Source organism: Pezoporus occidentalis, unplaced genomic scaffold (genome assembly GCF_034315485.1).
Source record: "Pezoporus occidentalis ecotype Australia unplaced genomic scaffold, CSIRO_AGI_Poc_V1 ctg14, whole genome shotgun sequence".
NCBI classification, from domain to species: domain Eukaryota; kingdom Metazoa; phylum Chordata; class Aves; order Psittaciformes; family Psittacidae; genus Pezoporus; species Pezoporus occidentalis.
In genome coordinates this window covers 3,381,770-3,407,143 of record NW_026913209.1, presented here as the reverse complement: position 1 = coordinate 3,407,143, position 25,374 = coordinate 3,381,770, and the positions used below count along the sequence as shown (strand labels likewise).

Genomic DNA, 25,374 nt, shown 5'->3' with positions numbered 1-25,374 from the left:
AAAACAGAACAGGTCCAGTGCAGACATTGCTAGAGTGAAGTCATGTATTTCAGAATACTTTAAAGTATTCTGAAAGACAAAAATATTTGTTCTACTAAGTCTTGCCTTGCCTCCCATGTAGGGAGTCTCATTTTCCCAGTGTCTGCTGGACTGACTCCAGTTCCTTTTCCAGTGTCCTCTGTTGGTTGCAGTGACTCCCACACTTTATACAGCAATGCAGTCAGTTCCTAAAGCGTTTGGTTTTTTGGTGGATTGGCACATAATTTGATAGACACTTGACAGATTAGAAGACAGTAAGAAAAGGAGAACAGAACAGCAGTGTCTTACTACTCCCAGAATAATATATTATTTGAAAGCATGAAGATGCATGATATATCCAAGAAGACCCTTTTTGGATCCAGAAATATTTCTCCTCTGCCTCTGTAGGCTCTGTAACGCTATCTTAGGTCTTTGTTCCAGACCACGACTTCTGTGTAAATGACATTAGCAGCACACAGGAATATAAGAATACTTAAGACAGAATAGATCTGCTGTACATATAGATCAACAATCTGTTTCAGAATGCCTTCCTTGATATATCCCCCTCTCTGAAACAAGTGTCTAAATCTGAACTAGATGTTATAGTGACCTCTTGTAGGCAGTGGGGCAAGCAGGCCCTTTTAAGATCCAATTTGTCTGGTTTACCATAGGTGTTTATTTTCAAGAAAGATGGATTGCATTCTTGAAGTATCTTATTTCTCCCTGCTGATTGAAAAAAAAGTCTAGATGATTAGCTTGGATGTAGGCATCTTCATTTTCTCACACACAAAAGAATTCCTCATACAGTCAAATGAATTCCACCTCTATGTATTTTGCTTTAGAATTAGCTCATGAGGGTTAAAATTTAATTTTCTGTCAAACTATCACAAGTAATTGCATTTATTGCGCTTTTTACATCTTCCTGAGCTGTTTGCTGAAGCAGCTTCTAGAAACATAGCTCTCTGTGTGTTTACTGCATTCACATAGATTTTTTTTCATGGCAGTCATTTAAAATATGTTGCTTTTAATTTCTATGAGCTATTATGTGAGTTTTTTAATGTAATGTATTTAGCGATATCAATAAAATTCTTATATTGGGCATTAATATTTGTATCATGAAAAAGAACATATAGAGTAGAAAAAAGGTGGAAATGAGGTGAAGGGGTTCAGAAATAAGAGGGAAAAGGGAAATGGGAAGGAAAGCAAGACATGTTTTGGAAGATCTGGAAAGAGGAGGAGCAGAATAGAGACCAAAATATACGGGTAAGTGGGAAATAAATAGAGAGATCTGTGTAGGATCCTCAGGCTCACTCATTATTTTGTAGACTTTTATAATATCTCTTCTTTTCTTCTCCTTTTCAAACATCACAGACTTCATCTTTTTAACCTTACAGTGTGCAAAGTCCACAGTCTCCATTCTTCCTCCCATATACCTCGTCATTTTTGTCATTTTTTAGACCTTTTTATTTTTGCTGTGACTATTCTTGCACACACCTCTTCACATCTGAGCACAGCTGTTGACCTACTTCTGTGCGATAACTCCCGTAGCGTGGAAATCACTGATGTCGCTGCTACTGAGTAAGTTCAGCAGGTCTATCACCTTCATCAGATGAAGAAAGCATTAATGCTGGGTCAAAATTTGATTTTTGACTCAAAATTAGAATCACAGTTAACAATTCTTTAAGGACTCGAAGCTGTCTACTGTTAGGATGGTTCAACCTAAAGTGCATTGTGATTCTTTGTATGAAGGAGACCAGGAAATGTGGAAGACACGTCTAAGAAGAAAAATAGTCATGCTTTAATCACAGGATGTCCTGATTTCTTCCCATGTATTCTCAGCTCAGAACCTTGAGCAGCAGTGAGCTATCTGTCCACACTTGTACATTTAAGTATGTGCAGGATATGTCCAGGATATGTCCCGGCAGCCATCCCCTGAGCCACTCTTAGAAAAGTTCTTGGCACTGTTTTGGCCTATGCCAACTAGTGCTCATCCTCGCTGAGATTTGGAAGTTACAAGATCCTGGACAGTTCATAATTTGTATTTTCCAAATAGTTGTGTTCTTGTAGTTGGTAAATGATTTACTGACACAAACATTGTCACTTCCATGACTTTGGAGTTCAGTGCCCCCTACATTCCCAAACATATAAATTTTATGAATAAAATTATAGCTTGAGAACCGCTTATAAAATTCCTCTTTTGACAGTCATATGCTTGTCAGTGTTAATTTCAAAATGGGTGGTGCAAATAAGAGCAGAATCAATTTACAAGAAGAGATAAGCAAATGTATTATTTTTCTTTTTTCCTTGGGGAATATTAATAGCTCCCAACTGGAATTAACAAAGGTTTTGAAATTGTAGAGAATAGTGCAAACACTGCTGGCCCTACCTTGAGGGTGTGCAGGCTTTTCTAGTGTTAATGGAAGGAGTCTCAGCTTATTGTCAACTTCAACAGAGAAAATGAATCAGCTCCACAGACTTGCAAAGCAGATCAGCATTTTTTTAAATGCTGGCCCAGAATTAAAAGCATAACAGGACTCCCAGCTTCCTCTTGACTTCAGTGGAAAGGCAGGAAACATGATGGGATTTAGGAGTCCGATAGAAGTGTAGACCTGACTTGACAGTCATACTATTCTTGAACTGGCAAATGGCAGCCAAGCAAGAAATAGTCGAGCTGAAGGGTCACTAGGGAAAAGAGAGCTTTGAAACAGCAGTGCTAGTCTCTATAACGAGGGCTATAGTAATTGAATTTTGAAGAGACCTGACTGTCAGAGATATTAAGTATTATACACTGATTAGTAATTATGCAAGAGATGATATTAATGATTCTTATGCAAGTGTTTGTTAAAACTATAATTCAGATTTAATGAATAACCAATGGCCTTTCTTATAGGAAGGAAGCCCACAATTCATTTGCAAAATTAATCATATTTAAATCAAAAATTCTCTCCCTGAATAGGGGGATATTCAGCTTAAATTTGCATCTGCTGAAGTGAGCGGTTGAGTTTAATCTTACACTTATTAGGACAAATGCATAAAGGCTGTGCTGTGGCAATACCATTTAATTATCAGTTCATTTACTTGCCACTTTGGATATCAGAATTGTCACTGAATTTAAAAAAAAGGGGGGGAGGGTGGGAAGAAACTGTTAGTTGTTATGAAGCCCCACAAAAATGGTTTTCTTTTTAACTGGAAATTGTGCCTGAATTTTATATTGCTCATAAAAGTGAGACTCTGATGGTATAGACCTGACCCAGACATAACAGGGAAAAAGTAATCATTTTAACAGTGGTTGGTCTACTTCTTCTGAGTTTAAACCAACTCTGACTTTTATAAAAAGTATGTAAATCACTGGATGCTAGGGGCAAAGTCCCAGGAGTGTTTATGGTTCCCTTACTTCCTTAGAAAATTCAGGATTATTTGTTTCCTTTTCAATTGCATTAATATATTAAAAGTAAAAAAACCCAACTTGTGTCCTCATGCATTATTCTGTGAGCCTTAGTTCATTTACTCTGCAGTTTGCCTAGATATCCTCTAGCAAATCAGATGTACAAGTTGTCTGACAGCTTTATTCTTATCTCTTATTATAAGAGCTTTCTCATTTTGAAAAATATTAATATGGTTACATTCTTCTAATACCCAAGTAAACTGGCCATTGCAGTTTGCTCCTCTTCAAAAGCCCTCATTAATTGCTCTTTTTCTTCTCAAAGGTTTTCTAAAGATTTTTTCAATCAATGTTATTTATCTGCAATGTAAAGTTGACATAGCAGAGCCAGAAAAAATCCAGCATAGAAACGGGAGTCTCAAGGCTCTGATCCCAACTGCAGTTTCGAAGCTTGTATTTTGGCAGCTTATACAATAGCTGGTGTTTGGATTAATACAGGAATGCAGATCTACAAGTCCCTTAATCTTCATGAAGAATGACAACCATCTCTAATGGCTGTAGTCTCTGTGTTGTGTGCTCATCCCATCCTTTTCTGCACCTCACCAAGGTAGGATTTATTGGTTCCAAATCTGTCCAGATCAACCTCTGCAGCCTTTTTTATGTGTTAGTCACTTCTGTAGCTGAACAGATTGGAGAAGGTGATTAGATGATTCTCTGCTTATAATGGGGGGTTTTAAATTAAATTCTGGAAAAAAGATAGTGAGGTTTTGTTTTAGATATACTAGAAACCTCTGGGCTATATTGTGAAGAAGGAGAATTTTGCTAACCCAGCTGCCATTTACTAGCCCTGAAATGAGGTAGTGAATCTTATACATTCATTCAAATCATAGAATCATAGAATAGTTAGGGTTGGAAAGGACCTTAAGATCATCTAGTTCCAACCACCCTGCCATGGGCAGAGACACCTCACACTAAACCATGTCACCCAAGGCTTCGTCCAACCTGGTCTTGAACACTGCCAGGGATGGAGCATTCATACCCTCCCTGGGCAACCCATTCCAGTGCCTCAGCACCCTAACAGGAAAGAATTTCCTCCTTATATTCAATCTAAACTTCCCCTGTTTAAGTTTGAACCTGTTACCCCTTGTCCTGTCACTACAGTCCCTAATGAAGAGTCCCTCTCCAGCATCCCTATAGGTCCCCTTCAGACACTGGAAGGCTGCTATGAGATCTCCACACAGCCTTCTCTTCTCCAGGCTGAACAGCCCCAACTTCCTCAGCCTGTCTTCATACAGGAGGTGCTCCAGTCCCCTGATCATCCTCGTGGCTCTTCTCTGGACTTGTTCCAACAGTTCCATGTCCTTTTTATGTTGAGGACACCAGAACTGCACACAATACTCCAGGTGAGGTCTCACAAGAGCAGAGTAGAGGGGCAGGATCATCTCCTTCGACCTGCTGGTCACTCTCCTTTTGATGCAGCCCAGGATACAGTTGGCTTTCTGGGCTGCGAGTGCACACTGAAGCTGGCTCATGTTCATTTTCTCATCAACCAACACCCCCAAGTCCTTCTCTTCAGGGCTACTCTGAATCTCTTCTCTGCCCAACCTGTAGCTGTGCCTGGGATTGCCCTGATCCAGGTGTAGGACCTTGCACTTGTCATGGTTTAACTTCATCAGGTTGGCATCAGCCCACCTCACAAGCGTGGCAAGGTCCTTCTGGATGGCATTCCTCAATCAATTCCTAAATCAATTTTCAACCATACCTCAAAAGTTCAATATGTTTAAGTATGTTTCATGTTTCATAGAAAACATAAGAAAAAACTTGAAGTGTTTCATATGTTTCAAGTTCAGTATGTTTATGAATGTCATAAGGCAGATGATCCAGTTTAATTAAGTGACCTATCTACTTTCTGAGCAGGGTTAGACAGGGTTAGGTTCATTTAAAGCTATACTGCAATTTAATTAGCTTCTGTACATTATTTTCTGAGCAAAGATCTAGGACCTGTGGAGGCCAGCACTTCAAAACTCAGGAAAGTAATACTTTTTCAGAGACAGGACATTAAAAATATCTGCTACAAAACCCAGACCAAATCCTTGCAATTTACAGATCAATTGATTTCAGGTTAACTTCTTTTGTTGGAGTGAGAGGCAGAGATTGAAATGAATGGAAAATCCAGATTGCCTCTACAGGTAGCTGAAATCAAACTGAAATACAATTGAAATAGTGTCAAGATGTCATGATTTATATGTGATTACCTGCAGTCCAGCAAAACAACAGAGGCTGAAGCCAATCTGCTTCAAGAGATCGCACAGTTTTCCCCTATTTTGGAGGTTTGGAGCTGAACAGACCATTTTCTTGGTACTCTGGGGTGCTGCAATACTCCGGGTTGCTGCAATTGATAACCCATATGAGCTGAGGCATCTCTCTGTATCTTCATCATGGTGTTTCATCTCCTTTTATTGCCAGCTCTGTTTCTCCTAAATCCTTTTTGGTTTCTGGCATGTTGTGATCTTGATTACACTGTCTCTGTTCATACAGATTGCTGCTATACCAACTCTCATGAAATTCTTTTATTAGTGAACTTAAATGCAAAAGGAATCTTTAACAACTCTTCTGAGTAATCAGCTTTACCCACAAAAGTACTACTCTTTCTTTTGTGTAGTTTTTATCTTTCATAATATTAGGGTCAGATTTTGGAAATAGGTAGTCATTGATGCTCATTTCCAAATCTATGTAGCATCTTCTGGTACTATTTTGAAAGAGGGCATTTAGTAATTCTCTGGTATTTTTTCCAGAAGTGAGCACACTGTTATTGTCAACAGAAACATGTGGCAAATCTTGGGCTTGATATCTCCACTAGTTTGAAGGAAATAAAAAAATGCTAAGTGTGTCACTTCCATATGTCCTGACTTACAAATGGTTCTGGATCTTGAGCTATATTTCAGAGGTCCTGCTATATGAGTTTTTGATGAGTAAAACATGATGTAAATATTTAATATTTGCCTCTGAGGAAAGAATACAGACAGCTTTTTATCACTGAGGTCAAATAATTTTTGATTTGGAAAGGAACTTTAAGACATTCCAATTTTATCCTGGAAGTCAAATGTACTTCCTAAAATGGAAAGCATCTTCAGTTTGAGGTGTTGCATCATACAGTGTAGAGGCAGATACTAAAAATGCAGTGGAAATAAAGTGATTAATTGCCTATCAAATGCAAACAGAAAGTAAACCACTTACAACTCATCATGAGTAAAGTAACACAAGAACTCTCTTCCACAAATTCAGTTGCCTGCTGTACAAAGCTATAGTGTAGAACCATAGCTTTGGTCTCCGTGACACTTCACCTGTAAATGGGCATATTTATCCTTTCTCAGTAGACAGCTATTTGAATGCAAGAATTTGCATCTGTGGGACTGCTTAAATTTCACAAAGCAAAGAACCATACAAATTTGGTAATGGAGAAAAGTGTAACAGAAAGAAATGGTTGGTGCTCTTTAAAGAAGAATACCTGTTGTGAATGGCAGCAACTTTTTGTAGTGTTCATAAACCTAAATGAAGAAAGAACACTGTTATTCTACAGCCATTATAGTTTTCAAAGCAATGACACATGCAGATGTTGTCAAGAAAGCAAAAAAAACCCCACAATAATCCCCACACCTCTAGCATTCCACATTCCACTTATTTCACCCAGGGCTGCATATTTATTTTGAGATTAATTTGGTACATGTAGTGTACATTTGCCAAGGTTTTTCTCCTATTTAAATCTTCAGTTCCAAAGCTGTGTTTTAATCCTATTACTGCTAATTGAGTGAAGTCTGCAGTCTTTTTGAGTTAGGTGAAGTTCAAGTTGTAATTGGTATCAAAGAAAGGCACAATGCAGGAACTGAATATTAATATTTAGCTCTTGCCATTTTATTATTTCCACTTGAAAATCACTGCAGTGGTTAAAGACCTTCACGAGGGTGGTGAATTGGAGAATATAGGATGAGATTTTTCATTCATGCAGCAAGATTAACAAAAATTGCTTTGTAAGAAGGGTAAATGAAATATTATACCGGTGCCCAGTAGCACTGGTTTTAGCAACAGGTCTCTCAGTATTCCCACTATGAAATTTTGCCTGTAGGTTAAGTAGCTGCACTGTAAAATTTTGCTCAAGGCTAATACAGCATACAAGATTCTAACCCAGGAGCTGTGCTGTTTCAAATCTTCCATTTAGCCTTCTGCAGATAACTGGAAAGCATGCCAGTTTTATATGATGGTTTGGATTTGAGTACTTTTTAAATTACTATGATTTTAAAGCAGAATGTCTCATAAGATATGCACACAGTGGTGGATTAATTGCTTATGACTGCAAATAAAGACAAAGACCACCCAGGACAAAGACCACCCCTTTGATTTCAGATCCCTAAACAAGTACATTTGTTTGTACAGTTGTTCAGAGACAAAAATGCTTAATTTGTTCAAAGGTCAGAAAAATTATAAGAAAAAGAGCCACTGACTTTGTGGCTTTGGAAATAGTTTTTACCCCCTGGATAAAGAATATTTGGAAAATCGGTTAACAAAGAATTTATTTAAGTTTTATTTTCTCTATTATCCTGATTTTTATCATTGGGAATTAGAGGCTTTTGCTGTAATCATACCCATAGTGCATATTCACCATTGTTCCTCCCAATAGTCCATGATTAGGGGTCAAACTTGATAAAGACTAAAACACAGGAATCATTCCAGCAGCATAGTAGTAGCAACTACATTTCTAAGAACTGCATCTTGCTGAAATATCACAAGTACAAAATAAAATAATAATAACAAAAAAGGTGCCTGAGAGGAAGAAAAATGATAAGAAGTAATGCTGGAAGTCAGAGTAAACAAGCAAAGAGATCAAAACGTAAAAAGGAAGCAAAGAAGAGATGAAAAACTAGGCAGAGAGAAAAACACTGAAAGTAACAGAGCAAAAAAGGACACAGGTGAAAATATCTCCAACATTCACCTTACACTAGGTATGATAAAATGTGATAATAGTTGTTCTTTTTTTTCTGTTGAAATTGTTGTCCATCACATGAATTCTGCAGATAGTCCAAACATCTTATTTGGCCAAAATGTAGTGGTAGCAAAGATTCAGAAATCAGAGAGAGCTCAGGTTTCAAAGTGAGTTATTTAATTCTAAACACTTGTTCTGTGCACTATGTTTTCAGAGCAAGGTACAGATAACCAAAGCTTTGTCTATCTATACATTTTTTTTTTCAGGTTTTATTTTACTTTAGTTTTAATTAACTGCAGTTTGTTGTATTGAAATACTTTGTGAGGTTGGACTAAACCTGGGGTCTTAGTAACTTTGTGAGGTGCAATAATACAACTACCGTCATAACTAACTTCTTATGAAAAATGAAGAACAGATCTCAATTGCTTTCTAAAGTAAATAAGAAGGTTTGTTTTTTAGTTTTTGGTGGTTTCTTTTTGTTTGTTTTTTTTTATGAATTTTCTTTTGAGAAAAGATTATGAAACTAAAACTGGATTAGAACCACATGATAAATATAAGCTTGTATCTTTCATTAGTTCTGTTACAAATCATGGATCTATTTTTAAAGAATGGAATCCACATTTTCTTCATATTTAAACCAGAAATAACTGCACTGTGTTCTGCCTTTTTAATATCAAAAGAGGCAGATCACAGTTACAGGCCAAAGGGTGTGAAGAGTTAAAAATTGATTACATTGGATCTTGAGATAAGCTGTGGCATCTAGCACATAGAGAATGAAAAAAATGTGAAGGTTACAACAAACTCCAATGGAATTAGTGAGAATTTTGCCTTTTAAAATTCAGTGGGACTGAATACAAATAAGCAATGTCCTCCATTACTGAAAATATGGATTTTGTGGCTTAAGTGGTAATATTAATAATTAAAGATATTTCATGCAGAGTGCTTGAATTTTCATCCACTTTATTCAAATTCCAAACTTAGTCCTGTCGCCAGATTTTTCCTTTTGTTAGTAAAAATACTAACAACATTAGAATACAAGCATTCAGTTCATACCTTTTGGGTGTTGGCGTTCATTGCCTCCAGCATCTTCTTCTATCTATATATGATATGCAATTTTTTGACCCCCACTGGTATTTGGACAACATCATAGGGATTTTGAAGTTACAGCCCCCACAGTCTCACAGTGAGGAAGCTGGCACATTTTACAGGTGAAAATTTAAGATGTATAGAGACACAAATTCAGCTTCTCACAGCATAAGGCTTAGCTTCAACAAATGCCTAAACAGATCCAGCTTTATAGTCATGTAAGTAATCTGTGCTTAATTAAAGTTAGTTGCCCAAGTCTCCCTCTTTGATGAATGATTAGATAGGCACCTCCACAGGGATAGAAAAAAAAAAAAATTAAAATCCAGCCTTTATATAATGATTCACTTTCTGGAGGCCCTTTCATAGAATCATAGAATAGTTAGGGTTGGAAAGGACCTTAAGATCATCCAGTTCCACCCCCCTGCCATGGGCAGGGACACCTCACACTAAACCATGTCACCCAAGTCTCTGTTCAACCTGGCCTTGAACACTGCCAGGGATGGAGCATTCACAACTTCCCTGGGCAACCCATTCCAGTGCCTCACCACCCTAACAGGAAAGAATTTCTTCCTTATATCCAATCTAAACTTCCCCTGTTTAAGTTTTAACCCATTACCCCTTGTCCTATCGCTACAGCCCCTAATGAAGAGTCCCCATCCCCTGCATCCCTGTAGGTCCCCCTTCAGATACTGGAAGGCTGCTATGAGGTCTCCACTCAGCCTTCTCTTCTCCAGGCTGAACAGCCCCAATTTTCTCAGCCTGTCTTCATACAGGAGGTGCTCCAGTCCCCTGATCATCCTCGTGGCCCTTCTCTGGACTTGTTCCAACAGTTCCATGTCCTTTTTATGTTGAGGTTCTCTTACTATCGTCCAAAGACAATTTTTTCTTAATCTGAACTATAACACCTTCTCTTAGAGATGAATGTCACTTGTGATGAATGCTCAACATTATCCAGTAACCCATTGCACCAGGCTCTTGGAAGTCTCTGTGTAGTAGGTAACCACTGGGCCTTTCTTCTTGCTTCTCTGGGTGCTGTCCATTGGTAGGACAAGATGAACTGGTAAATTTGATGTCTTCCAATATCTAATAGAAAGGATTTCATGTTAGATGCTGTGTTATAATTATCTAGAGTATTCAGAATATGAAAAAATTTTCTACAGTAGCTTTGCAATAAAACAATTGCAGCTTCCCTGCAGACTGGCTAAAGATTGCCATCAGCAAACTGAAAGATCTGGGACTAATTCCAAAGCCCACTGAAAACAATTTTACTTTACTGAGTTTTACTTTCAGTCTACAAAAGCAGCATTTTTAGGGTTACAAAAAGAATCATTCTGTTAAAAAAGAAACCCAGAACTCTGAAAACATTTTGAAACCATTCCAGGCACTGATACTTCCAAGAGACTGATGCTGATCAAACATTCTGCTGATTTGTATTTAAATCATTATTAAAAAAGCATGCCACAGAAGGTATTATTTTGGATCATAGGTAATAAAATTTAAGGGGAATCTAGCTCTTTAAAGCCCCATGTCTATGTTAAGAAAATTGAACACATAGGAAAAAAAAAAACAAACAAATCTACAAAAAATGCTTTGTACTCTTATTTGAAATCTTTATACAAAGAGAGGACTCCATGTGTACAGGCCTATTTTAAGCACACTTTCTACTGAAAGAAATGCTGATGGCATATCAGAAGTGATTCCCTCACTGCTGCAGTATAGTTAATCGGCCACTCTTGTGATAACAGCAGTATTACTTCTAAAAATGTGATGACCCTCTACAGATAGAAACCTCTTTCTCTGCATTATGCCCATTGATTCAAAAAACAATAGTAAAACACTTCTCTGGGGAACATGGATTTGAAAGAAATGACACTTAACTGGAATTTATTCTCAAAAATGGCAAAAGAATAAAAAGAGAATCTACTTGAAGAGGTAGGTTCTTGCTTATCATTTTTTCTCATTATTTTGCATAACTATTAAATATATATATATATCATCCCCCTTCATGTATACATATATCTGCCTAAATTATCTTGTATATGTATGTGTGAATGTATGGAAGTGTATAGAAAAGTCAAAAGCTGTGAGGGGTAACCCATCATCACTCCATTGTGAAAGGCACAGTAAATGTGCACAGGAGGAGTCAATGTGTGCTACCTAAGAGTCTAATCTGGCTATTCTTAATGGATCAGCAAGTTTCATTGCAGAAAAAAATGATTCCTTCACACATAGCACCTGGTATCAAACAAAGAGTGTATGATGGCTGTTAATGTATTGTGATACAGAATTCACCACATTCACACTTTTATATAAAACAAGAAAGCTAGTTGCTAGAATTGACACACTGGTTATTGTTGCAGAAGGTAGACATCCAAAATTAAGCTGTACCAGATATGTCTAGATCAGATGCTTACATGAGGCACATTAAGCTGAGATTCTCAAAAGGCCTAAATGACTTAGAAATGTAGTCCCCATGACATCAAATTATTAATGAATGCCAAAGTATACAGCAAACAGGCAAATATATAATTTTATTCATTCAACAATACCTAGATCTCTCTCCTGTGTCAACAACATTCATGTAGTAAACCTGAACTCCACTACTAATTATTTTTTCTACATTTATTTCTCTCATAGAGGGAACATGAAAGTGGATTTTCTCTAAAATTCTATGACTTTAAATATAGTATTAGTCTCTTATGCAGTTTCCTTGTTACCACTGTTGGCTGTATGGAGCTGTTCAGTTCACTAGCTTTCTTTGCAGCTTTTAAGTTCATCATGCATGTTAGTTTTTCAGAAATACTCACTGAAAAAAGAATTTTCCCCAGTGAAGTAATATATAGTGCCCTTCAAGACTTCAACAGATATAATATATATTTTTAATTCAATGTGTTTCAGTAAGCAAGTTAGTATAATTCCTATTATTAGATATCAGTCAGCAGCTAGATCATAAAAGACACTGACAGTATGTTTAAACACATCCTAATACTTCAGAAACTTAATAAAAGGATTTGATCCTCTCTTCACCAACTTGAAATCCATTTTAGTGCAAAGTGATTCATACCTGATTTTCAAGGTTTTTTTCCTTTTTTTCTCCAGTATTTTAATGTCAGTCTTTTACTGCAACAGTTTTTTATTCCTGTACATGACCTTGCCTAAAATCTTTTTTAAATTTTCTGACTGCTATTTACTACATATTAAAACCCCTGAAATCATATTCTTAATCATATCAATTCTTACCTTTCTTAACATTAACATTTGGGAGTTGTTCCACAGTAATTTTTCACGTTAGGCAAAAATGCAGTGTTTTTTCAAAATAATAGTATTTGCTTAAAAAGTATTGTTACTTCCGTATTATCTCATCTTCATATCATCGTAACAATGTGGTATTGTAGCTTTTCTGGGATTCAATGGATACCATGGTGACTTTGTAACTTCTCTGAAGTCAGTTGTGAGTTTTGTATTTCGGGTAAAACTTAAATTTCTATCAAATTAGATTCAGTAACTATGTTTGATTTTCATTTTTGTAAGGAAGTATATTATATTATAGTATATTCCTTCTGTTATCTCCCATGGGGATAAAGTCTGTGGTGGTTCTTCAGGTTGTGCTTTATTAAATAAATAAGAAACTTTTGAATATGCCTTATAAAGCAGTTTATGGGGAGGCTGAGTTTCAAAGTGTCATCAATCCCAAGTCATCAATATCTGATCATTTTCAGCATAGCTTCCTGAAGAAATGTGCTAATTTTTGATGACAGTTGCCATCTGTTTGCTCATCATCAAACTTTCCTTCCTTCCACCTCAATAGTTTTTGAACTTGCAGGCCAATTTCAACAGACATGCCTTGAGGTGGCATGGAAATCCACAGGTAGGGAAAAAAAGCATAAATCATACCACAGAGAAGGAAAGCTCTTAACGGCTCTGCAGTCATGAGCAAAGGCAGCTGGTGTATGTGGGCTCTTGGGCTTACATGGGGCTGTGGCTCAGGAGCTAGTGTGCTGCAAGCTCCCTTCCCAGGCAGCAGATGGGATCAGCCCTTGGAAGGTGCGGTGTGGTAACCATGAGAATCCAAAACAGGCTAACAGAATCCTGTGAAAGAAAGTTTGAAGGGAAATATAATAGAATCCATAGAAAACAGCACTGTACCAATTTCACTATTCATGGACTAGCTTGTTAATATTAAACATTCAAATTATATTGGGTATATGTAGCATTGTCATGAGAAAAGGGAATACTGCTGCATTTTATTTACCAAATTTCTTCAGCTCACACTCACGTTGAGGCTGATAGTCTGTATCTATTTTTGTACTGCAGGTTGTTAACGTAGTGTAACAAATCATTGCTTTTGTCTGGTGTGTTGTTTCAAACCAGGTTTTGTATTTAGTTGTGATGCTTACAGTGTTCCACATATGAAAATAGATATCCTTTTCCTCTGAATACTTGAAGCGCCTCATTTACTTCATCAGAGTCCTGTGCAAAGCAGAAAGTTCATGGAAAATACATAGCAATAAGAATAATAATGGTAATAATAATAATAGTTCCTGTAAATATTATTCAGGCAAAGTTCCTAATCAGTGACAATAAATTAAAAGCAGAATAGTAGGTTTTTACCAGTGTTGAATAAAATAAGCTGCTAATTAGCTAAGGGAGAGGATCTAAAAATAAGATGCACTTGCCTGGGGAAAAGCTCAACTTCTGAATTTCTTTACTGGAAGGAAAGAGATGCATTAATGTGACTAGATTCAGAATCATGCAATATCCTCGTTGCATTTAGCAGACAGCTAACTTTGGACAGCAGCATTTTAAACGAATTTAAGAAGAAGGCTGATATAATTCTTAATGTATCTTACTTATTTCATTACTGAGAAGATATTTTATTTGTTTCCAGTTTGGAAAACCGGGTGGTTTTAGGCTAATGATGCTCAATTCATACAAGGTTCAGTTACTCAGGCTGAAGTCCACCAGGGCAATATAGTTTACATACAGTTAAGAATTTTCTCAAGCAATTTTGTTGCTGTTTGTACTTTTCTTCAAGTTCAAATCAATTGCTATTGTAGGGAATTAACCCCTATTTCTGTTCTCTGCTGTACTCCATATCTAGTGCAATTTTAATTTACATCATGGCTCTTGGAGGTCCTTTAGTAAAGTGTTCTGATTTAGAAGTTAAATGTTAATCTGTAAGCTGTAATAAGCCTATTTACATATGAATTTCTGTTCTTCCTTATTACTCAGGGGGGGAATAATTTACATTTAATACCACTTTATTTATAGAGAAAGGAGTCTAGAAAATATCCATACTTAGCTACCAAACAGGAGATGGGACTTCTGAAAGACCTGTGCACTGGGCTGCTCCTGTGGAAGTTGTAAAGAATAGCTATTGACCTCAGCAATAGAGCACTTTCAGAAGCCTCAGCTGTGACTGAAGGAGCTTGTAGTCAGAAGTTATTGGACAATTCTGGTTTCTTCAACCAGATCAGTGCCCCAGTGCGCAAAGCATTATACAGACATACTGAATGACTTCCTTAAGGGCCTTACAGTTAAAAAGGGCTTTATTGACAGAAAGCACATCTTAGACTTCTGAAGTCTCAATGTCAAATCCAGGAATACAGACAAATTTGGAGATGACAGCAGTAATCATTCAATACAGATACTTAAATGGTATGTTTTTTTTAAGTGCTATTGGCAATGCCTTACTTTTCTACACTAAAAAAGTAGTTGGTGCTATATCCAAAATAAAGAACTGTTCCCTGAAATAAAGAGCTGTTCTCAGCTCTGGGGCTCAGTTAAAGAAATGGGGACGGGGGTTCTGGAAAGTCCTGAAATATTTCTGTAACAATTAAATTCTCCTTAAAGAATAGGACTCTGTGCAAAATATTTTTCCTTCAGTATAGAAAAATGGCATTTAGAAATTCAGGTAACTGATGTATAGAAATTATCTGGTGCACAGTCTTCAAGTTCTCCCGTCTTGTCCCGAGTGGGCTATTTCATCCCTGCTTGAAATGATATGATGTGATTCAGGAGGGTGAGGCATCAACCTGTGTGGTCACATGCCCCCACAACTGGACATTGTATGATAGTACCTTAAATCAACAGCGGTATAAGTAGTCATGCCACCTGCTTCTCAAGTGAGAGAGGAGAAAGCAGTGGGATAAAGCAGCCACCTGCTGAGCTGCATAGTCTTCTCTGAGCAGCTCTCTGAGGTTAGATCTTTGAGGACCAGAGGTCCTCCTAGCCTCCTCTGCCTGGTGAAGGTCCTCAGCACAGTGACTGATCACACAGTATGTGGTGGCTTCCCCTCTTATGTGGGCATTATCAAGGGATTCAGAAATTAGAGGCTAGTTTATGGATTTGACGTAAATCTCTGTCTCTCTAAGGAATAACTCTTTAGTAGTATTTTATCCTTTTGAATTTTTAACTTTATAGCAGAACAAGACCAACTCTGTGCCATTCACTCAAGGTACTTTCCTGCTTAAGAGTTAGATAACATTCTCCTATTTCTATAAACTGTTTTTTGAAGAGAAATGACTTGATATCTGGTTTATCTTAATTACATATTAATGAGACAGTAACCTTATGTTTGGTCTATTTAATGAGAAAAAATGTCAAGTCATGGAGTACAAAAGATCCATATTTTATGCATGGGCACAACTATGCAAAAATACATTACTTATAAAACTCTTTGGGGTTTAGTTTTGATACTAATGCATCTTATGAAACCAAATTTGAAGTGGAATGCTTAATAAGTATGAATTCATGGGTGATGAGCTTTGCATTAGTCCAGCCAATGGGTCAGTCTAAGTGAAGCCAGAGTTCGTAATTTGTTTAGACTAACAGAAATATTTTGCACACCATTCGCTTGAAGATGGCCCTTGGGTGATTCTGAATACATATGCAAAGTATAACTCATTTCACAGAATAGTGATTAATAACTTTTTGTTTGGACTTTGTATATGGAAAGAAACACCACCTTAAGCTTATTTAGATTCTTGTTGCAGAAAAATGAAATCTATAAACAAACTTTCTTTCTTTGATCTTCCTTAACTGTCCTATGCTCCTGGGTGTTTTACAAATTCTTATATAAGACTCCTGTAATTATTGAGCTGTTCTTTTGACCTGGTTGCTTGAAGGATATTGGATTTCTGTTATCTGAAAATGGAGATTAGCAGTCAGATCACCTGAAGCACTAAAACACTGCTATTTTTTTTAAAACAGATTTATTACAAAATCTCCTCCTCCCTCCCCCCCCCCCCCCTCCCCCCACCTTGGACTTCAGTATTCACTTATAACTCATTGCAATATCTGTTTGGTGGAATTTGAGGATGACATTCCCACTGTAAAAGTTTACTTAGCACTGTCTGTAGTACAATGTTATAAACTAACTGGTATCTAAAAAAATAATTACTTATTACCTAATATAATAATTTAAATTAATTAGAGCATGTTCTCTGTGGCTGCTGTTTTCTGGTTATTTCAGTGACTACTTTCTTAGAGGGCATCCTGTCTGTGCATACTGAAACTCAGAGTATTCTCCAAGGACCCAGTTTTACATCTTTTCTTTAGCTTCCAGCTTTTCAGGCAGCCATTGATTTCACAGTACTCAGCCACATGGCAGTGACTATGAAGACCTAAAATTACTGACATTGTCTACAGTGGAACTACTTAAAAAGTAGGGTATACCTAAGTGTGAATAGGCATGGTCCTGACTGTGCCCTTTCTGATTTGTGGCCCCCAACTATTGTTCCAAATTCCTAATTTTTGAGGAATGTAGGATCAGGAATGTGGGTATCTGTGGTAGCAGATTAACAAACATAGAATTAGTGCCCAAACCCAGGAAGCAGACATCTTTCTAATTCTTGGTGAAAATGAAGAGAGTCCTAAGCGTGCATTTTCTGGAACTGGAAGCCCTTGAACAGTTACTGACTTTGCAAACAGGAGCTTGGGCTTTGACCTTACAGAACAGAAAGTATTTATGTCCTTTTTTTTTTTTTCTTCTTTGTATTCACATGATTACAATTTATTCCTTTTCTGTTATGACATTTTTGACATGGAAGTATTCCTTGCACTAATATTGACAAAGAAATGTGATATTTTCTTTTTGTTAACTACAAAACTAGTCCTAGAAATTGTCCGTTAAGATATAGATACCTACCTCTCATTTCAAGAAAGATCCTTTCTGACAAAAATGAAGGGTGGGGAGGGACAGGGAGAGGAAAAATGACATGTTACAAAATATTTCTTATTTGCACATATGCAATAAAAGTACTAAACACTATGCTTGTAAATAAAGACACAAGCATGTGGGGTCACCAAGACCAGTGACCTCCATAAAGAATGAAGAAGACAATTGTGAAACATGATCTTTCCAGTTCACAAATATTCTTCAGCCTCTGTTGTACAAGCCTGAGCGAAAACATTTTAGGCAAAGCTTTAAAAGAACCTGGAGGACTGTACAAAAATGCCAAGAATTGGATTAATTGGCATAATGCAAGGTGGCTGGGCACAGTTGGGGAAAGTGTCAGTGTAGGGAGAATCCCCACCAAGTAAGACTGTCTGTGCAATTAGCTATCTGAACTCTAACCCTTCCAGAATAATTAATGAATAACAGAGGGGATCAAGACAAAGACACAAAGTGATTTGGTGGGTGCTAGCAAGTAATACATCAAAGAATGCTGGTAATTGGCCCTGTGGCTTTCATTCTTTGCCCTATTTCTTTCAATTCATTGACTCAAAATAATGGGTTCAGGTTCATTATCAACAGGTTTTAGCTGCAAGAGCACAACACTTCAACAAAGCTATGATTGTAGCAGTGCTGGTGGCTAAGTAAAAAGTTGTAGACTGTAGCACACTCCCTTGAAAAGGAAAGTAGCAGCATAGTCATAGGCTTTGTCTTACATGAAACACTTCGTATTCAAGAATTTGCTCTGAGCTTTCTAAGACTTGGTGTTCACTGAGGTTACAATGCTGGAATACAGTTGGTATGGGCAGGTATGTATGACTGCTTCAAACCCTATTGTAACAGTAGTATCTATATTCTGTTCCTTCAGCTGTAAGAACTGAAATAGAATTCTTGACATCATATGTCACATGTATGTGACATTATCTGCATACTAATGGAGACGGTTTAGAGCCTTTCCTCCTTCCCTGCTTCCTCCTCCACCCCCCATTTTGGTGGCATTGAAATAAAAAGAAAACATTATTTTTAATCTGTAAAAATATCTTCCTGATTTGTAGGATTTTACAATTTTATTTGTGAGGGGTGATTTTTTTTTTTTTTTTGCAAAAATCAGAAGTGAAATCTCCACTCTTCTGTTTTCCTGTCGTAAGATGTTGATTTAGCTGATGAGGAGGCATTTAGTTAATTAGAATAGCTTTTCAGAAAGAATAGAAGAAGAGCTGAATAATAGAGCAGTCATCTTCAATGAGTGAATGATGTGTATGTTTGCTCTGCTGTCTAATTTTGCAGTGATTGTTTCTCCCTATTTACAGGTTATAGCATATGTTGTTATTTTATTACCATCACATGAAATACAATTGCATTTACAGTTAGAAACTGCTCTTTTGGTTTAGTATTTGAGAAATTTGAGAATTATTTCAAAAAGGCATGTTTATGAGCACAAACATGTATAAATTTTTTTGTTTTTTGAAGTTAAGAGATGTTATTAGGAATTTGGGCTCACAGCAAATACACAAAATGGTGTAACTATTTTAAACACCAAAGCGTGCTCCAAATTCTTATGGAAACCTACCTGAAAACTTCCCATTATCTCTGACAAGTCTGTTAGGAGGCAGCTGCTGGTGCAATTGGCTGTCTAAGTCTTACAGGTCAGATTCTGATCTCCATTATATGAGTGCCTTTTTGATATAGCTTGAAAAAAAAATTATGTAGAATTTCATTTCAAGAGGACTATAGTTTTAAATAATGAAATCATAAAATAAAATCTTAATAAAGTTAGATAAAAAGTTTCTGGCACAACTTGTGGCATTTCATTTTTATCTGAGTCACGTTTCTAAGAATAACAATTATGTATGAAATAGTCAAATAAAGGTATGATTTACCAGTGTGTAAATACAGCTATAAATATGATATATACCCAGCAGTCTTCCCCCTGCCTTTAAAAGCACTCATACTGTTTGAAATACTGTTGTCACAGATCTGTGCTCTTTGTTATTATCTTCTGTCATGTAGACTCCTCTATTAAAACATATATTTTATCTATAATTTTGTCTGTGCCATGGACAAAAGTATTCAGGTTCTGGAAAAGATTTATTAGCATATATTCTAGGTTGAATAGCTGTTTTTTATAAATTCTAAGTAACACTTCTTAGAATTTGCTAAAACTTTTAAATATTTGTAGTAGAACACTGCTTGGCACTGGGAACAGTGTTACAAGCCTAGTGTAACAAAGCTGTTAATCAGAATGTTTTCTTTCCTCTTTCCCTGATTCCAGCTGGTTTTAGTAGAGGTTTTTAGTGTATATCTCAGCATGACAGAAAATATATGAAATGCTTTGAGACAATTTCAGGATTGTTGTTCTTTTAAGTTTGAATTCAAGTACTTATGGAGGCTTTTTATAGCACTGAGGAAGTCTTTCCAACTGTTCACATTAGGGCGTGGATGTCATAAATACATCATCCCCACAGTAATTTATGTTAAAGATGGTAAGCAAACGGTAAACTGTGATTTATGTTAGTCTTGCCACCGTTTTATGTTGTTAAGATAAATATTTAAAATTATTTGTTTTTGAAGAGCCATACTCACAGTGCCTTCTGACACACGTATTATTCAAGATCCTGAGTTAACAGAATAGTGGTCCCTGAGGTTCTCACACTTTTTCAGAAAGTTGCTCCTCTCTTTGTATAATTTTACCTTCAAGTGAATAAGAAGACTTTGGGGGAGAAGGAAAATCATTATTAAAAATACACTCAGACTTGATCAAAATAACTTTGATGGCTAGAATGGTGAGAACAGTCATTCTCTTCCTTTGACAGGTATTTTTTGGTCTGAGATTTGAGGGCACTAATATTGATTTAGAAAGCTCTGTGGTTCAATTTTAAATGAAATGTAAAACTTTTCCATTTTCTCACCTTTCAACCTCCACAAAAGAGCAGCAGCTTTTGCAGGGAAAAGCTGTATTCTCACTTTGGGTATCACAATGCATTTATGATGTAGGGCTTATCTAAACAGTTCCCCTTTATGTGACTGGGAAAGAAAGCCTGTATTCATTTAGGGTTGGAGTTCTGACTGTAGCAGCTGGATACAAATCTGGATCCCAGGCTGCAATTTGGGATCTGGGCCCCCTTGAAGTCATCTTTTCCAGAAGGTACCCCTTGCTTTTCTCCTCTCTCCTGGAAGTGACAATGGTAGAAAGGTAGAAATGGTATTCCCTGCTCTCTCTCTTCTGCAAGCAGCTGCGCCCTGGCACCCACTCCTCCCCAGAGAAACAGCCGCAAGCTGAACATGCCTGGGCAGTTGCTTGGACCTTATTACTCCAAAGAAGGTTTCCCAGAAACACACGGGAAGCACATACTTTCTACCCATGGTGATCAAAATTACCCTTATACACTAAAACATGTTTTGGGTTTGCTAACAGAGCTACCATATAAGGGAAAGGCAGAGGAAGAGAAGCTGAGGGCCAGACTTGTCTCACAAATGCACTAAGTTCCTGTCTTTTAGTGAGAACAGGAACAACTCCAGGCTTTTAAAGACGTTTAACAGATGAGAATTAGAATATACCCAATTGCATTGCTGTCTGATAAAAAGTACATGAAGGCTGCAAAGGAGAGGGGAGCCTTGGCTGCTGAAGGTCAGTTCCTGTTTCAAAGGCTGACCTCCTTTGAAAAGAGGTCTCGCTGCCTAGTGTTCCCATAGGAAGGGAGCAAGGGGTTGGATCCATGCTGGCCTTCAGTCAGAGAAGTGCTGAGCTTCCATTCAAATCAGTGTTACCTGAAAAAAAAGGCATTTCAGCATACCCTTAGGTGTCTTTGACTAAACACCATATGCTTTGTAAAGCACGGTGGTCATTTGGCTGATTTTATGTGCTTGAATATCTCAAAGGCTGTAAACTTGGCAAAATCCAGACTCCTTTTAGACATAAATTTCTATCTTCATTTGGTGTGGTTTCACTTGGCCTGTTATCCACTGCACACTGCCTTAACAGGACTATCAGTAAAAAGTGGCCTAATTGGGCTTGGGAAAGAAAATCATGTATTTCTAAAACTATTTACTAGAAAGGGACAAGCATAGAACCGCAAGAATCAGACTGGAGGAGTGCAATCTGTGTTTCTGAGTTTTATTTCTAAAGTGTGTCATATACTAACTTTATTACCAAGCCTCTCAAAGAGATGATATTTACAAGGGCAAAGCCTTCTGAGATTCTTAGGTGAAAGGTTTATGTAGCATGGAAATATTACAATAATGACATTTTAATGTAATGATTTCTCTAACAATGAAAAAAGCAAATGTCCATAGCTTGGGGAGGGGAGGGAGCTAACCTCTGTTATAGATGTTTGTACTTTGGAGAAAGTGCATTTCTTAAAAAGAATAAGGAACTCAGGGAAATGGGTGGCAGGATGCTGGAGGGCACAGGGATGCTGAACAAATAGTTCTGATCAGCTATTTCTGATGGAATTCAGTGGGGTGGAAGCCAGAAACAACAGGGAACACTCCAGGAGAATGTATTAGATATTGTATCTGCCAACATGTCACTGGCCAGCCAAGAAGAGCGTGACTAGTCCACCTCTCCCCTAAGGCCAAGCTTTCAATTTCCATCCCCTTGGTCATCCTGACCTCCATGATGTTTTTACATCACTTGCTAGAATTTTCTCTGGCTGGAGGTCCAAATACACTTTCTGCTGAAATGCACACCCCCCCCCCCCCCCAATTTCTGTGCACATTATCTTGTTTATGGAGCCCTGAATCCATCTCAGCTTTCCAAGTGTCCGTGTCCCATGGGGAGCTGGGCTGTCCCTGTCTAGAGCAGAGCTCAAGTGAAATCAAACGCAGGTCTGTGATTTTTATTTTTTTTTAAGTTTTGCAATGCTGTGAGAATAACAATGACTTCTTCAGCAGTTTTAAGAGAAAGCAGTTCTGTTTCAGCATCTGGGGTGGACAAGTCCAAGTGTTTTATCTCTGTATAATGTTTTTTGTCCCTGTATAACATTTTGATATACTGGACTTCTTTCTTGCTTAGTGAGATCAGAGGCACTATTAACTCTTTTTTTCAGTATTATTACTAAGAATTGTGAGCTGCTTTTTGAACTTCAGCCCCCTTTGGTTTTGATTTGTGCAACGCACAAATGTTTTAGCTTCTTTCAAGTGAAGAATAATTAAAACAGGAAAATACCATGCTAGCTGTAGGTCATCTGTCATTGCTCATGGATCCTAATTTGCCTCTTCGAAGGGTTAGATGAACCTTTTACTCTGACCTTACAGAGAATGATACAGTGTGAGATAAAAAGGGTGTTTCCCAAACAGGACTCAGGGATGTAACTCCCACCTTTGAAAATATTTGATGTGAAGATTCAAATATGCCCATAGCACTTGCAACAGTTGCAAAACCTGGGTTTAAAAGAGACAAAATTGCCTCCCTGAAGGCTTTAACATATAGGCACCACTTTAAGAAATTAAAGGGTTAGGGGACTTAGTGTGATTTCAAGTTATTCATAATTTGGAGGAAACTATTGCATTACAAAAGCCTATGCTGATTACAGAACTTTTTAATCTCAGTCTAAGATAAACATATCTTCAACATCGCATACACCTGAGTTGCCCTTTTAAATACCCTAAACCTTGATCCATATTCAGGGCTTCTTTTCTCGTGTCTCCCTGCTGTGATGAAAGTGTCATCTCATCTCGTATTAATTTTGTCTCAGTACACAGAATCTTATTATGCTATAGCTTTTGGGGAAGGTTTTCTCATATATTTCAGAGAATTTTAAAGCTGTTAAAGTAATAGCTCAAATTTCCACCTCACTACCAAAATACAGGTTTCATTTGTGAAAGTGTTGTTACACAAACTTTGCCCTGAGCAATTGTCTTTAACAGCCATCGAAAGTCAAATATAGAACCACATTTCTAGTAGTTCCTTAAGAGGAGAGAAGAGAACCTTGTCCCCACCCTTCATGGGAAGGAAAGCACGTTCTGTGAAAACCCTGGGTGCTCGTTTCCCTCAGCATTACTGATCTCCAGCCAGCCAGTCATGTCTGCTGCCCTCAGTATGAGTAAGGAGCAAAGGTAAGTACAGGGACAGGCAAGGACCTGCCTTCAGGGATTATTCTGCTCCTTAGTAGTGGGGACAACTAGGTGTCAGCGCCTAACCTGTGTTCAGGGACAATAGGAGAGGGTTCAGGGCCTTGCATTGGTGGTGGCAGCCCTGGGGAGAGCCAGAGTGCCCATCCCTGCTTGAAAGGCAGGACTCCAGTTCCCAGCAGGGGCGTGTGAGAGCAGCAACTGCACAACAGGGCTTAATTGTGTAGTCACTAATAATTGATTTTAATGCTCGTGTTTTAACTGCCATTGAATTTGCAGTGTATTTTTGTGTCAGGACCTGGTTGGGTAAAAAGATATTTTCAATGGATCTGGATTTGGACTGCATTACAATTAAATTATTGCACTTATATAGCCATAGCATTGCAGCGTAGCTGACCGGGTTTAAGTTAGACTCTTAACTTAATAAACTGCTTTCTGAGGAGATAAGAAGATTTCATTTCCCTGCTATATAAAATTAAATTTGTTGTACTACATAAAACACTATATATTCTTTACAGCTTATTTACACAAAGCTTCTGTTGAGTTCAGTGGAAGTTTTGTTGACAAATTCAGAGCAAGACTGTATTCAAATAATATTCATATCACACCCTATTTGTCAATTTTGCAGCTTACACCTTCCCTTCATCCATTTTATATTTAATGATGAAATTATGGAAAGAACTATGGGGACTTTAGCAATCATGTATGTACAGATGTTGTGTCTATGTATAGGCATCTATATTCACTCACAATTAAACTCTCCACCAGAAAAAACTTGATTGATGTAGACAATTTGTACCGAGGGGAAAGGAAAATAAAACCAACTGATCTAAGGTAAAAAACAATAATGTCCCTCTGTCCCCCAAACCTATAATTGCTATTTTGTATCTAAAGAATTTAATCATACGTGGTTTTTTGCCTCCACTGTCATGGAAAAATCTCTCAAATCTGAATGTCAAAAATATAGATGAAATTTCAAAGCCTGAAAGTGATTTAAAAGCATGGTCTACAATAACATCAGTGGGGACTGGCATTCTTGAGTCACTTTCATGGTTCTCACAAGAATATCCTAAATGTATAATTTCACATCAAAGTCAATATGCTTCCTGCAATGCTGAGGGGAGCAACTGAGTTTTGGAGAGCAATACACAAAGGTATTCTTGTAGTACTGTGGCAACTGACAGGACCAAGTACTAATTTAGATGCCTAATTTTAAATCAGGGTTAATGAAAAAAAAGCCAACCTTTATAGAGTTGTACTGCCACTGTACAAGACTAAATTTTCTCTAGCAGTTGTTTTGCCTGCACCAAATGAGAAAAGGAACATCTCTGTGATGATCCTTTTGCACACAGGCATTGAAGTGTTGTCTTACTCGAGTGCTGCAAGCCACCCTGAAGCAGTAAGTGGTGAGCAAGTGGTCAGAGGACCAGGATTTGTTTCAGTCATTCTGTTATTTTTGGAGGCTTCTTGAGACTGTACCACCTAGAAGATAGGCAATCTTGGCTGGGTAATGTGGTCACATCTGCATGTAACTGGCCTTATTCTAAGGGCACAAATTCTGCTGAGTCATGCAAGCAGGGGAAGCAGCACAAGGCTGGGAACTGAAAAAACTCTTTCCTACAAGCAGTAATTATACCATGGTTCAGTAAAGGAGCACTTGCA

The 25,374-nt window shown here is 37.5% G+C and overlaps 1 protein-coding gene across 3 annotated transcripts in view; it reads left to right on the top strand.

Annotated features, from left to right (window-relative positions):
- TFEC (transcription factor EC) overlaps nucleotides 1-25,374 on the top strand; it is an 88,480-nt gene that overhangs the window by 5,708 nt on the left and 57,398 nt on the right. For 2 of the 3 annotated variants that reach the window (XM_062609604.1, XM_062609603.1), the window contains exon 1: nucleotides 23,570-23,697. The exons of the other annotated variant lie outside the window; for it this stretch is intronic. The gene's annotated coding sequence lies outside the window, so the exon portion shown is untranslated. Of the gene's footprint in view, nucleotides 1-23,569; nucleotides 23,698-25,374 lie in introns of those variants that run through there. 3 annotated transcript variants of the gene reach the window in all.